Raw genomic sequence first — 14,774 nt, 5'->3', positions numbered from 1 at the left:
GCTTTTAAAGTTTTCACAATTTATTTTGATGACAAAGATCGCACAATGAAAACAACGTTAAAAGTAAGAATAAAAATATTCAAACAAAAAAATTCATGCACGCAACGATCACATTCTTTGCTCAAAAAGATTGGGGCCCCACTTAGAATAAAATGTTTGTTTGCGCACTTTTACCTTTTGGTAATTCATTAATCTGAAAAACTAAATTTTTACAATCACGTTACCATCATGGTTAAAACTATAGCTAAGCGTTTACCCAAGCAACCTTAGAATCTTTGAAAAAACTTGGGCCTAAGCGTATGCACCGAGCTCACGATGAGTAGTAAAAGTACTTGAGAAACACTAGGTGATCCTCCCCCAAGCGCTAAAAAAGTGAGTTACAACTCAATTGTTTTTAAGCTCGATAATGGCATGGCTCATAGTGTAACCAAAATTTTACAAGTCGATTATTCCATCCCTAAGTTGTGATCTTCTATTTTTCAGACTGTAACATTATTCCTGCATGCACTGACTGTAACAACTAGTAAATACCATAAAAATCTCAATAACTCAAGTTCCTAGCCACATGATGGCTTATGGGTAGAATATTTACTTTCAGACCTTGATGAATAAAATTTAGATTTAACTTTGGACAAATATACCCTAGTGCACACTTTTATGCCATCACTTTTGTTGAATAAGTACTTCTGTATATTTATTTAAATGTTCAGAAAGCATAATATTCTTTAGTTTCTAAAACGTATTATCTAGAAAATTTCTCTAGGTGTACGCACATCGAAAGACAACTTGTCAATGTTGCATTTTCTATCATTTATTGTCCGTTCCACTCAGTATGAAAAAATAATTTATTATAAGATACGGTATCAAAACTTATCAACTCATTTCTGATATTTAGATCAATCACCATACCTCCAGATCACACAGTTTATGAGCAAGGGATGTTTTGAAGTACGTTCAAAGGGCAGATCAGAGTGATTAAAATTCACTACCTAAGGGATGAGGTCAGTGTAATGTTATAGCTTTCCAATAATATTTAATTAACAAAACTTTACATCTTTACATTTTAAATAATAAATATAGCCCCAACAGACCCCCACAGACAACCACCGACCCTACGCATTTTTTCAATTCTCACAGATCATGATATATATTTATATACTTACGTGACCCTATCGTATATATATGTATACACATGTGTGTATACATTTTATTTACAAATGTATACATTTTAGTTAATTTTTAACGTACTCACGTATCTAACTTCGATAACAAAAAAAATTTTCTTATCGCTGTATCGAATTAGATTTATTACATTTTATTTACGTACCATTTTAAAACTAAATAAGCTAAATTAATATAATCTTCAAATTAATAGATCTAGATTTATGGGGTACTTCCTGGGCACTTGGCGGGGACTTAGTTCGATTAAATTTTTTTTCTGTATGTTGTAAACTATTTTTTATTCTCATTGTGTCAGTTTATATTAATGGTTAAGTTTTAACTGAATGAAGATGTACATCAAACAAACATTTTATTAACGTGACATTTTTAAATTATTATTCAATACACGGTAAAGTTTATGATTTTTTGAACAGACGTAATATAATTTTTTTTGAAATAATTAGATATTATTGAGAGCATTTTCACACGTATTATTTTAAAGTATGTAAATTTGGATGATAAATAAATGATTTTCATGAGCAATATCAACTGTAATATACTTTGATTATTGCAATTTATGAATGGACTCGTTCTAAATCGTGTACAGACGGCATACCCGGGAACGTAAGCAAGACATAACAATATTTTTGACCGAGAGGTCAACTATTTTTGCAACAATAGTATCGTGTAGAGTGGAAAATCCCTACTGATATGGTCTTTTATTTTCTCTTCAATTCAAGGTAACATTACTTATAAGTATAAAAATTTAAAGATGTTTTTGTCCAACATGAGAGTAAGAAAGACAGTAAGCGCTTGGATAAACAACTGACAACATAAGGAGCAGACAATAATATTTACCTTAAGCTAAAAATTTTTACATCCAACCTTCAAGTTACCAGCAGTAGCTGACGCTCTTGCGTGCGCACATGGATATAGTTCTCACTGCTTACCGACTAAGCTCCAATAACAATGTGGCAACGTCGCGAGTTCATGCGGGCGCGCTATAGCCTTCCAACCCCATTTAGGGGTAGTTTGGAACGTATTTTCAATCAGCTCCCATTTAAAAGCTATTTGCCCTAAAAAATTAATTCCAACGGGGTTCGCGTCAGAAAAAATCGCTCTACACGCGGTTCTCGGGAAATACCACCGTTACATATGATGCTGTATGTATGTATACGTGTGTACATTTTATTAACATACGTATAAATTTATTTTATTTGTAATCAAAAGGTACAATATAGTTACTTATTAAAAACAACTATATAATACATATGAATAATTCTGCCGTAAGTGGTCACTTTCGTGTCCAGAGCTCATGCTACTACAAGTGACTAAAATTGAATGTTCAAGTTGTGTAAAGTTATGTTGAAAACCATAAAATTTCTTGGGAAAATATTTAAAGCTAATACATTGACTCCTTAATAAGATAATTAGGAGAATATAGTTACAATGTCACTTTCGTACCCTGTTGCAATCTCATTTTCGCCCCTAAAAGTTCCAACTACGAAAAAAAAAGCTTTTCTCCCATGTCCTCACACAAACAATGTCAACTATAGACGTCGTATGTTACATTTATGCCATAATAACATTAATTTTTAATCTTCGAGTGAGAGTTTTCATTAAATACTTAATATACCACGATTCGAAAAAAATGTCAGTTGTAACGGAAATCACTTTAAAAGTCACACGGTTGCATTTCGTAAAATTTTTTAATGGTCACTTTTATAGTCTCACATCATAACAAGACAAACGCACGAGCCAAAGCTGTTAAAAAATCAAATCTCTTTAATTTATACGTATATGAATTTTGAGTTTTCGTGTGTGCCAACATTTTAGTCACTTCCGTAAATTTCGGTAAATTAGCTGTCCGTCTTGAAAACAAACAAAAACTTATGAGTCATTTCACAAATACTGCAACATTTTCACACGCTAATTAAGTTTTTTTTTAATTGAATTTTTAAATATTTCCAATTTTTTTTTTTTTTTTTTTTTAGTTGTATAAGGTCTAAGCTAGTCGGAAACTTTTGGGCCTAACTATGATAATTTATTAAGAACCTATTGTCACGTACGATATCATAGCTACACGTACGTGCACCCCCTCTTTTTTGGGCCTACTACAGATGATTGAAGTGGGAGAGAGTAAAGCGATAAGCAGATAGGATGCTGAAAGGAGCTCTCTCTGGCTGGAACCAGCAAGGACGAAGGTCGTACACACGCGACGCGCTCTTCTCTCGTTTTTGCATAAATAAAGACGTTGATACTAGTTCCTTGACTCTTTACTTCGTGCGCACCCCAAGACCATAGAATTCTACGCAACAGTTTTGGTGTCAGAAGTGGGATGGTCATCGCGATTAAATAAAAATCATTTTTTTTTCTCGGTTTTTGTCGACGGTAAAGTATCGACCCTCGCGATTTTTGGGTAACACACATAGTGTCGTGCCACGAAGTGAACAAGGAACTGCTACGAGAGGAATGAGCGGAACAAGGAGTTGCTGAAGTACGGAAAAAAGCAGCTTCAATCTAGGACCAAGGCGGAGGATACCCGGGACTGCGACAGGGGATCAAGCAAACAAGGATGATAAAGATCTTGGTCACCATCATTCTAGCCGGGAGCATATGGTAAGTACTTGAGATTTATAAATAAACAAATACATTTAACTGTCCCAGGGGTTCTACTAAAAATTTTAGTGCATTATATATTTATTTTTTTGCTATATCGGTTTTGCGTTCGGTATCCTCATAGTATCGGTGATGCGTCACTAGGGTAATTTATCGTGAGTTAAAAAGATTTCGGACCGTGAAAATAAATTGGTCAGGATGAAAGTGGGGAAATACTAAATAAATAAATAATAAATTAGACACACGGTAAATGTTAAAGTAAAGTGAGTTTATCATTGTGTAATAGGAACGCAAAGAATCGTACAGAAATATACTTATAAGTGTTTAAGCGCTCTTATACAGACAGGAAATAAAGGAAAACAAAAAAAAGAATAATAAAGAATCTGTGATGGAGAACTTTGACGAAGCGCAAAATTATGTAATGAATGTTAGGAAGGGCGAAATTCCCTCGTGTCCGGAAAACGAGTCGGAGTCAGAAATACTGACCATAATTTTAGTGCACAGCCCCGAAACTCAAATGGAATGGGAAAAAATGGACAAGAAACAGCGTATGCTAATGTTAAAATTCTTTAAAAAAATAAAACCAGGGGTAATTAGGGAGAAAGTCTCACGAACAACGTCATGTATGATGGGGGCGGGTGCAGAATATTCAAACACCGTAAGAAACGACGCGGCGAATATGTCACCCTTAAAGAATGCAGATCATACAGCCGGAAATGGCATGAGCGAAATTTCGGGGGACGTGAACTCGCACTCGAAAGATAGGTTCGACAGTAATGATACACAGGATACGCTTCATCATGCGTTTAGACGAGGAGAAAAACAAGCGGCGCAGCAAACAGCACAGCAATGTGTGACACAGTTTTCGGAGGAAGTACTAACACAAAATTGTAGGGGATTAGTACTTGGCCATAAAAACAATTGGGGCTTGACGTCAAGGACTTTGGAAGAGATAAGAATGTATGGGGGACAGCAAACGGGAATCCCAAATTTTTCGGGCGCGAGGATGCACGATGTTGGTCCTAGCTACGAACCCACAGGCCCAATAAATGAAAGGGTGAGAGGCCAACCGATAGCACCGTCATTTTACTGGCCGTTTCGGGATAATAACTTGAACAGGGAATACATTTTGCAAAAGCAGCAACACCAAGCACAGCCAAATCCAACTTACATAAATCCTATCATGAGTCAACAGCGAGCGGAAAACACGTACCCTGTTAGCATGCACTATAGTGCACTGTTCCATGGCAACAGCACAGCGAGTGACATCCCTATATTTAATGGAGATCCAATAAACTTTCCGCTTTTTTAACAGATGGCGAGGACAGCAAACCTAGCAGTTCCGCCGCAATATGAAAAATACTTCATAGGAACACTAGGCAGTAAACTTAGGGGGATGGCGGCAGATCAATTTTGCACCCGGTAATTACTGTTTAATACCGTAGACGCATTTTTACTTGCTCTATCACGGCGATTTGGGAGCATGGGAGGCATCGATACACAGCTAGCCCAACTTAAGTCACTGACTCAATTGAGCAGCGAGTCAGTTATTCAGTACTGCAGCCAGGTGCAACGGTTGCATAATAGAATAATGATGACTCATGACGCCAACCCACAGCTGTCCCAGATTCAGAAAACTGCCCTAAAACAATCCACGGATGAAGAGTCAGCGAAACAGTTTCTATACAGGTTGAAAGCGCCATACAGTTGGAACGTGGCCGGGGTAAAACCTGTAACACTGGAGGAGGCCATTAAAGCGGCTATAGACATAGATAAAGAGTTAAGCCTACGTCAAATGTCACCCAATGATAACGGCACATATGCAACACAGGAGAGTTGTTTTGGTAAGAGGAATCAAAGGATAGGCATGGTAATCAGCGATGCGCCGGAGGGAAAGAGCGATACGGACGAATGGGATGGCATCAAAGATGTTAAGTGGTGCTCATATTGTCAGGAGAAATGTCTGCACTCTACGAGCGGATGCGAAAAGCTATGGAGGAACGCGAAAAATGGAAGAATAAAAGACCCCGATAGGCCCGAAACAGAACCACCCAAGAGACTAACGGAGATGAGGGATAAAAATGAAGGAAGACCTGGGTACGATGATCAGGCACCTAATGTGTAGTACAGTAACCCTGACCCTAGCAATTACCATAACAAACATAATAGCTACACATCCAATTATAATAGTTATAACTATAATAATAGAAACTTCAATGGCAACAATAGTCACCCTCCGGCGAATAATAACAGGAACAATAGTAGGCCATTCAAAGAGAATAGGAATTCCAATGGTCGAAATAGGGAAAATAATTATGCACCCAATAATAATTATAATAATCATAATAAGCGACGGAAAAATGATTATAATAATTACGCGCCCAGTAATAACAATTATAACGATTATAATCAGCAACGAGAAAATAATTATAATAATTACACGCCCAGTAATAACTACTATAACAATTATTATCAGCGACGAGAAAATAATTATAATAATAAGGGACCCAGGGACAACAGTTACAACCTCTACAATCAGAGAGGAAACCAAAATAATCGATACAATCATGAGAAAAATACGAGAACAGGCGGGTCACACGCGGAAAATTTAACCTCCCAGGATGCTCGATGCGCTCCCCAAGCGTCGGGCATCCCCCAGTAGATAGAAAGACAACAAAAGCACTCGACAGCAGAAAAACGGCAAGCGTACAGGTAAGAGAGTCACTAGCTGCGAGTGTGAGAGTTGATATGATGACAAGGAGAGATAATTTGCCTCGAAACAGCCCTCAAATGGAAGAAAGACGGAACAATAACGGAAGCGAGCCTAAGCGTGAAGCAAAAATAAATATATTTTTAGCAGGTAGGACACCTCCTTCGGTATTTATGACAAGCACTCGACTGAGAGGTGGGGAAACAAAATTTTACGCCGGACACAGGAGCTGAAATTTCTATTATAAAGAAAGACAGTATTCTTCCAAATGCATTCTTTGACGTGAGGAACCGAGTAAGAATTGTGGGTGTTACGCACGGAGAGCGTAGCACTTTAGGTGTAGTGGAAATACCACTGAATGGCCTTATGTTTAGGTTGCATGTGGTCCCACGCGACTTCCCGATAGATGGGGAAGGAATAATTGGATGGGACATTTTTAAGTTATATCAAGGTCGCATAAGCACGGCAGAAAATATTTTTGAATTAGAAAGAATGAAAATTAATTTAATCGAGCCAGAGATGCTCGAGATTCTTGCTAGGTCAAGGCAAGTTATATATTCCCGCGTCGGGGTAAATAGCGAAAAAATAAAAGTAGGGTGGGTTCCTTTGCAAAGAATGAGAGAAGGAGTTTTATTCGGAAATTTTGTAGCCATTAATAATGGTGGAAAAGTTTATGCTGAGTGTGTAAACACACTAATTGAAACAATAAGCATACCTGTACCGGAAATTGAGTTATTAGAATGCGAGGTGATGCAAGAGGCCGATACATTTAGCGTCGAAGGGGACGACGCTCAGGGCATTAATGAGGCAATGATAAGACTTTTTGAGGCACATGGCCAAGAAAGAAGAAAAATGAACAAAGTTGAACATGGCGTTACAAATAATCATACAAGTGGCGGGAAAAATCGTGATTTCAAGAACACTGACAATTTAGGTAGTTTGTCGGATAAAGAAAAAGTAGCAAGAATCGATAAAATAATGCAGCTTATTAATGTTTCAAGCTGCAACAAGGAAGAAAAATCACACGTCCGGAAACTCATGAAGTATAATCCATTTATATTTGGCCTAGATGGAGAACCACTGAAAGCAACTCATATATTGAAACACCGCATCATAACTACGACGGACAAGCCCGTGACGGCTAAGCGCTATAGGTACCCACCAGCGCTAAGGGAACCGATGAAAAAAGAGAGAGAGAAATTGCTTGAGCAAGGAATCGTCGAGCCTTCGAAATCACCGTATAATTCTAACATGTGGATTGTACCCAAGCATGCGGGACCGGACGGGGAGAAGCGTTGGCGCGTGATAACTGATTTTAGGCAGCTCAACGAAATTACTGTAGGAAGTTGCCATCCGTTACCATTCCAAAGCGATATACTCGAGCATTTAGCGTCAGCTCGATACATTACAGTAGTCGATTTAAAACAGGAATTTTTCCAAATAGAAATTCATGAGGATGACGCACACAAAACAGCATTTTCTGGGCCGGACGGTCATTATCAGTATAAGAGAATGCCGATGGGGTGTACGGACTCGCTGAATACATTTTTAAGAGCGATATCACTCGCGTTGGCGGCTCTACAAGGGCATGAAATCGAAGTGAATTTGGATGATATCATGGTGTTTGCTCCGAACCTCGAAGAGCACGGAAGGCGTTTTATTAGACTTTTAAAGAGGCTTTCGGAAGCAAACATAACAATTGAGCCTATAAAATGCCAATTTTTGAAACGTGAGGCGAAAGTACTGGGACACGTAGTAGGAAACGGACAAATAAAAACAGATCCAAAAACAAAATCGAAGCAGCGAAAAAATACTCGAGACCCACAAATGCGAAAAAAATCAAACAATTTCTTGGATTTGTCGGATATAATAGACGATTTATCCAGAATTATGCAAAAATTGCTCAGCCACTCTTAAAACTCTTGAGAAAAGGAACAGAGTTCAAATGGGAAGAGCAGCAGGAGCAAGATTTCAAAACACTAGTTGATGCATTATGTAGTGAGGCGGTACTTATTGCACCTAATCTAGACAAGCCTTTTATAGTTAACGGATGCATCAGATTACGCAATAGGGGCAATATTAAGCCAAGGCGAACTGGGGGAAGATAGGCCGTGTGAATATGCTTCACGATGCCTTCGAGGGAGCGAATTACGCTACCCGATGTATGATAAAGAACTGTTGGCGATCGTGTTTGCAAAAGAACAGTTTTGGCCGTACTTATTTGGGCGCAAATTTACAGTGGTCACAGATCTTGGGGCCACTCAAACATTATCATACGTCAAAGAAGCCTGACATAAGATTTCATAGGCTAAAAGCGGAACTGCGAGGCTACGAGTTTGACGTAGTATATCGGCCATGCATTTCAAACAAAGCACCTGATGCGCTCTCTCGAAATCCAGTAATAGGAGAGGGAGAAATAAACACTGAGCGGCCATGCCAAGAACTGTATTAGCTAGCCAACGAATAGGAGAAAGGACTAGCCGATAGCGATGGGCCTCCATCGCACATTTTTAAAATACGAGCGACCCGTAAACAGCGTAATCAGGGAAATACTAAAAAAGGGAAAATTATTTACTCTGATTCAGAGGATTCGGATGCGAAAGTACAAAAGAAAAATTAAAATTTTGATGAACGGAAAGGAAATAAATATGAAACGAAAATAAATGGTCAAGCTGATGGTGAGGGAGATTCCGAATCCGAGGGAAAAGTAGGAATAAACGAACAATTGAGCAGGAAAATAAAGAAAACAGGGAGAAAAAGAGGTCGCCCAAGAAAGAATATTATAGTTAGCAATTTAAAAACAGAAACAGACACGGAGGCAACGGATGAAATTATTTTACAGGGGCCAGTGAATGATAGATTAGCCTATATACGAAAGGAGGACCGAATGCAACATGGATTGAATTCAACAAGCGCACTCGCGATGAAAAAAAAAGAGGTCGTACCAAACGGACGGAAAACTCGCGAGCAAGTACCATTCTCTATTACGGAACGCAACGAGAATCTGTCAAAAAATATTATTGTTGCAAACTGCGGAACACCAGTAATAATGAATAGCGAATCAGAAAATCACAGTACGGATCTCGATGATTGGGGCTGGCAGCTGATACAAGCAAGCTTGGCGGCCGAAGAGGCAAGGAGAGTGAAAGACAGCCGAAAGTTAACGGAAGCAAACGAGGTAGCTGGAAGCATCGAAACATATGGGAAAGGTGTTTTCGAAGGCAGAGGTGTTGAAGCGTCGGAGAGAGCCGATCAAGCACGAGAAAAATCGAAGGAAGAGGAGAGTGAAGGAGAGACCCCAGTACGAGCATGCAGCAAATGAGCCGCTCACTGACGGTACTTATGAATGTAATAAAAGGGTGCAAGAAAAAAAATAATTGTATGTGGGACAGAATGAAAATAAGCTCGATATGGAAATAGAAGGCACAGGTTCGGATACATGAGACGATGAAGTTAAAAAAATGACGAGACCGATCGCTACGGCAGAGGATGATCCTATTTCCCAAGGAATGACGGACGGGAAATTAGGTTATATTATGAAAGAACCAGGGTTTTAAAGGGGAGTAAAAACGACGAGTACACCAGCAGCAGTACTAATCGAGGAGAGAAAACGACAATTGCGCAAGAGACAACTGGATACATTAAACATACAAAAGCCGAATTTTTCGATTACGCCGACAATAATGAGCCCTTCAAAGGAAATAGTAATAGCTAATTGTAATACGCCAAAAACGTCAAATAGTACAACGGCACAAAACGCGGAACAAAAAGAACGTAGGTCAGCGAAGTCCTCAGTGAGCACAGAAACAATTTCGCTCCAACAACAGAGGCACACAAGGAATCGAATATACACGATTTGTTGGAGGGAAGATCAGACAAACTGCGGGCGCAAGTTATGATCGACGTAAGGAGGCGAGATGTGGAGGGAGGGCCGGGAATGAGGATTGACGTGTGGGAGCCCAACAAAAAGCGCATAAGTCCCCCACCTGAACCACCACCACCATCAGACCCTTAAAGCCACTGTAAGCCATTGGCTGAAAAGAGTACAACGACGATAATTATAACAATATTGATAATGTTAATAATAATTATAGTATTATTAATAATTATAATGATGACAGAAGCAATACAGAATGTAAGAATAACAAAGATAGTACACTAATATAGTATATTGTATAGAAGACAGCATGAACAGAAACATACGTGTATAAATATATACAGGAAAAAGCGTTAGTTTTTATTAATTTGCGGCCCTCGGACAAGCCGCGAGTTAACAACAAGTTATACGAAGAGAAAATTTAAAATAACTGATAACTGTGCAACCAATAGATAAGTTGACAATTAACCCAACCCCTTGTAAAGAAAGAATATTAATAAAATACGTACAAAAATTTAGTTTTCTTAAATTTTCGCAGCCCCCAGACGCGCTACGAAAAAAAAGTATGCGTTGACGGAAGCACGTAAATAAACAATAACGTTAGGACCAAAGAAAAACGGAAACACATATATGCCCACTGGTAAAGGTGGGGGGTTATAAAAATAACATACGAACGATATGAGAACAAAACATAATGCATACAAGATGCGCGCGTGGTATTCTCTAACGAAAAATGTAACGAAAAGAATTTATAATACGAATAATAATGACAATAAGTATTATGTAACAATAATGAGGAAAATAACAATAAGGTAATTAACAGGTAGCGTTACCAATACAAAAGCAAGGAGCTACAATCAACGAAAAATTATATAACACGTATAAAAATATTAAAATTCGGCTGCAAGCATGAAAGATACAGGGTGGAATAGACAAAAAAAAAGTAAATTAAAAGGCAGAGAAGAGTCCGAAAAAAATATCAATCAGATTTTAGGTAACGCAAACTTATTGTTGTTATCGCTGAACAGTGTGATCCCCTAAAGCAATCACATTCAGAAGGGAATTGAACTTAAGTAATTCTGTAATTGAGTCGCGCTAGCAAAAAGAAATGAATACGAAGAAATGCTCGTGCGCAATCACACGTTTTTACAAGTAAAAGAGAGTTCTAGAATGGGTGAGTGGTCTAGTAGCACAGTACAAACAGCGACTTACTAGTACGAGCGAAAGTAGCGGACTGAGGCTACAGTCACCGGCAGCCAGCACTGAGCCGCTAATGTACATATATTTTTATACCTACAGGTAATTACATGAGGTTTCGCGCGCGTACAATTGGATATCGATGACGACGCGAACAGCTCGCATACAGCCACACAGACTCGAGCACACGAACAGCAACACTACACAGCTACTCTTAGACTGAGGTTCATAATATTGTACAGCTATAGATATACTTTTTGTGTATTTAACATCAGAATATGTGAAAAACAGCCTTTTTGATTTTTTACTGTAACTTGAGTAAAATTAAATATTTTTTCTAGAAACTCTTAGGAATACTTGACTTTGGTATAATGTTAACAAGGTTAAATTTTGAGGAAATTATGTTAAACTGATTTTACGTTATTTGAGGTTATATATGTGGCGGCTCCGACTGCACAGTCGAGCAAGCGCAAGCAATCTCTCGTTCCGCGCGACATCTTCAGCACTCATCAGATGGCGCCACCGAACGGTTAATCGAGGCTCGGGATATGCCGCTAGTTAAGCTGGCAACTCCTCGACCAGCAAGTCAGTCCGGTTTTGGCTTGCGCGAGCAACACACGCATTTCTGTACTTAATCAATAAATGAACCGTTACGTTTAACAGAGCTAAGTGTGGTCGAGCTTCTTGCACCCCGTGCTACCCTCCTATCCTCAAGTAAGCACGAGCATACCGAGCGGTTCCCAAATTGGTGACCCCGACGTGATCTGTCATAAGTGAAACGGCGAACCGTCATTGTTTTTTTCTTCACTCGACCCGAAGTGCCGTACAACAAAGAAACACGCGTCGCATCTGCCTTTTTCCTGGCGCGCGCATCAGACCTTGCATCTAGTGTCCCTCCAGCCAAAACCTGTGCGGGCAGTTGCTCTTGCGCCGGCCGCGCGAGCAAAAAAAAAAAAAAAGGAGAAAAAAAAACCTCTGAGACAAGCCAGACGGGCGTTTTCGTTTTTATTTTCTTTCCCTTCTCTCTTCCGAGAACTTCGAGGCGCTGATCCCGCCCAACACTCTGTCCCTCTCTTTCCCTCTTGCCGCAGTATAACCTATACTTCCTTCGCGTACAGACCTTGTACATCTATACACGACGACGCGAGTGAGTGAGCATTAGACCTAACAAAAAAAAATAAACAAAGTGACTGTCTCGCGCGAGCCTTGGCTTTTTGGAGGGTAACTCTTCGGACAACAGCAGCCCGGATATTTTCTCCACGGCCGATAGACAGGCAAAAGACCGCGAGGAGCGTGCTCGTCGTCGCGAAGAATCGCGAGAGCAGCAACTTCTCCTCCATCAGCTGCAGGAACTGGCTGACACCGATATGGCTGGGGAAGATGCCACCCAACAACAACAACAACAACAACAGCAACAACCGGTAGGCAGGGCACCCTGCTCACTACCTCGCTTCTGGGCCAGCATCCTAAAGGCATGATTTCTGTCAGCGGAGGCCAAGTTCAACGTCAGTGGCATATCTGATGACAGGGCCAAGTACGACTTGGTCGTGGCCTCGTTCGAGGCAGCAACGGTGAACGAGCTCCTGGATGTGCTGGAACATCCACCAACTGAAAATCTCTACAGAGTCCTTAAACAGGCCATTCTGTCACGCCTGACAGACTCTCAGGACAAGAGGCTGGATCAGCTGTTCAATAAGCTGGAGCTCGGCGACAAGAGGCCGTCGCAGCTTCTTCGCTCCATGCGATCCCTGTCTGACAACAAAGTCACAGAGGAGGTGCTCAAGGTGAAGTGGCTTCACCTGCTCCCTCCACAGGTCACTCACATTCTGAAGATCATTAAAACCACTTCATTGGAGGAGTTGGGCTCTACGGCAAACGACCTGATCGAAACCAACCCAGAAGTGTTCGCAGTCTCAAGCACTACTCGACCGCCTCCTTCAACCCCGGCCTTCAATGACTCAAGCCTGACTTCAGTGCCCACAGCAGACAGTCAGCTGGCCCAACGGGTAGAGGCCCTCTCAGCGCAGGTCAGCCAGCTAAGCCTGCAGCTCAACAACCAACCTGCGAGGGGTGGTCAAAGGAGAGGCAGATCTCGAAGCAGATCCAACACACGAGCTGGCCAAGGTGGAGGTCTTTGCTGGTTCCATCGGGAGTTTGGTGCCAATGCCAGACACTGCACACCTCCCTGCTCTGTTTCCCTGAGTCAGGGAAACTAACCTCTCCCCCTCTGGTTCAGGCGACAGAAGTGGGACAAACTCAACTTAGTGGAAAACGCCTTCACATAATGGATAGGAACTCGCGCCTTACGTTCCTCATCGACTCAGGCTCTGAGGTCTCGATAATCCCTAAGTCAATTTTCAGGAAGCCTCGACCTCCAGGAAGACTCACTCTCCATGCGGCTAACCTCTCTCCCATAAAGACTTATGGGACGCACGACATGGCATTGGACTTGGGCCTTCACAGAGTCTTCAAATGGTCTTTCATCATAGCGGAGGTGCCCACTCCAATCATCGGCGCAGACCTGCTGAGTGACACTGGGCTTTTGGTAGAAATTAAGAACAAGAAGCTCATCGACTTAGTCACAAAGCTCAGCGCTGCTGGCACCCTGTTCCTGGCCAAACTACACAGCATCTCAGCTGTGCTCAGTCTGTCAACACCAGGACCATTCAGCCAAGCATACGATAGCTTGCTTCGTACATTCATGGACATCGCTGCTCCGGAGAGCACCACTGCTTCTCTGCCAGACCTGCCTGTCAAGCACAGCATCGTGACCACCGGCCCTCCGGTGTTTGAGCGTCCAAGACGACTCATCAGCCAGCGCTTGAAAGTAGCGAAGAAGGAGATTGGTCTTCTCCTCGCGCAGGGGATTGTCCACCCCTCTTCCAGCCAGTGGGTCAGCCCGCTGTACGTGGTGCCGAAGCCGGACGGAGGTTGGCGCATGACAGGGGAATACCGACGTCTCAACGCCATCACCCAGCCAAACCGCTACCCTCTGCCTGTTGTAGAGGACATCCTCCAGGAGGCAAGAGGCTCAGTCTTCTCCGTGGTAGACCTACGCAAAGCGTTCTTTTAGATCCCCATCGCAGAGGCAGACGCTCCAAAGACGGCTATAACAACTCCTTTTGGTCTCTTCAAATTCACCAGATCGTCTCTGGGCCAACGCAACGCAGCGCAGTCACTCCAGCGCACGGTGGACCATCTGCTAAGGGA

The 14,774-nt window shown here is 41.2% G+C and overlaps 1 protein-coding gene across 4 annotated transcripts in view; it reads right to left on the bottom strand.

The window, feature by feature from the left end:
* Pak (serine/threonine-protein kinase PAK 3-like protein) overlaps positions 1-14,774 on the bottom strand; it is a 463,040-nt gene that overhangs the window by 400,500 nt on the left and 47,766 nt on the right. The gene's annotated exons all lie outside the window — the stretch shown is intronic.

The sequence above is a fragment of the Copidosoma floridanum genome, unplaced genomic scaffold, assembly GCF_036245765.1.
Source record: "Copidosoma floridanum isolate Cflo_tuat_1 unplaced genomic scaffold, Cflo_Japanese_pri ptg000011l, whole genome shotgun sequence".
Classification (NCBI taxonomy): domain Eukaryota; kingdom Metazoa; phylum Arthropoda; class Insecta; order Hymenoptera; family Encyrtidae; genus Copidosoma; species Copidosoma floridanum.
The sequence above is the reverse complement of the archived record's forward strand: the minus strand, read 5'-3'. Positions and strand labels throughout refer to the sequence as shown.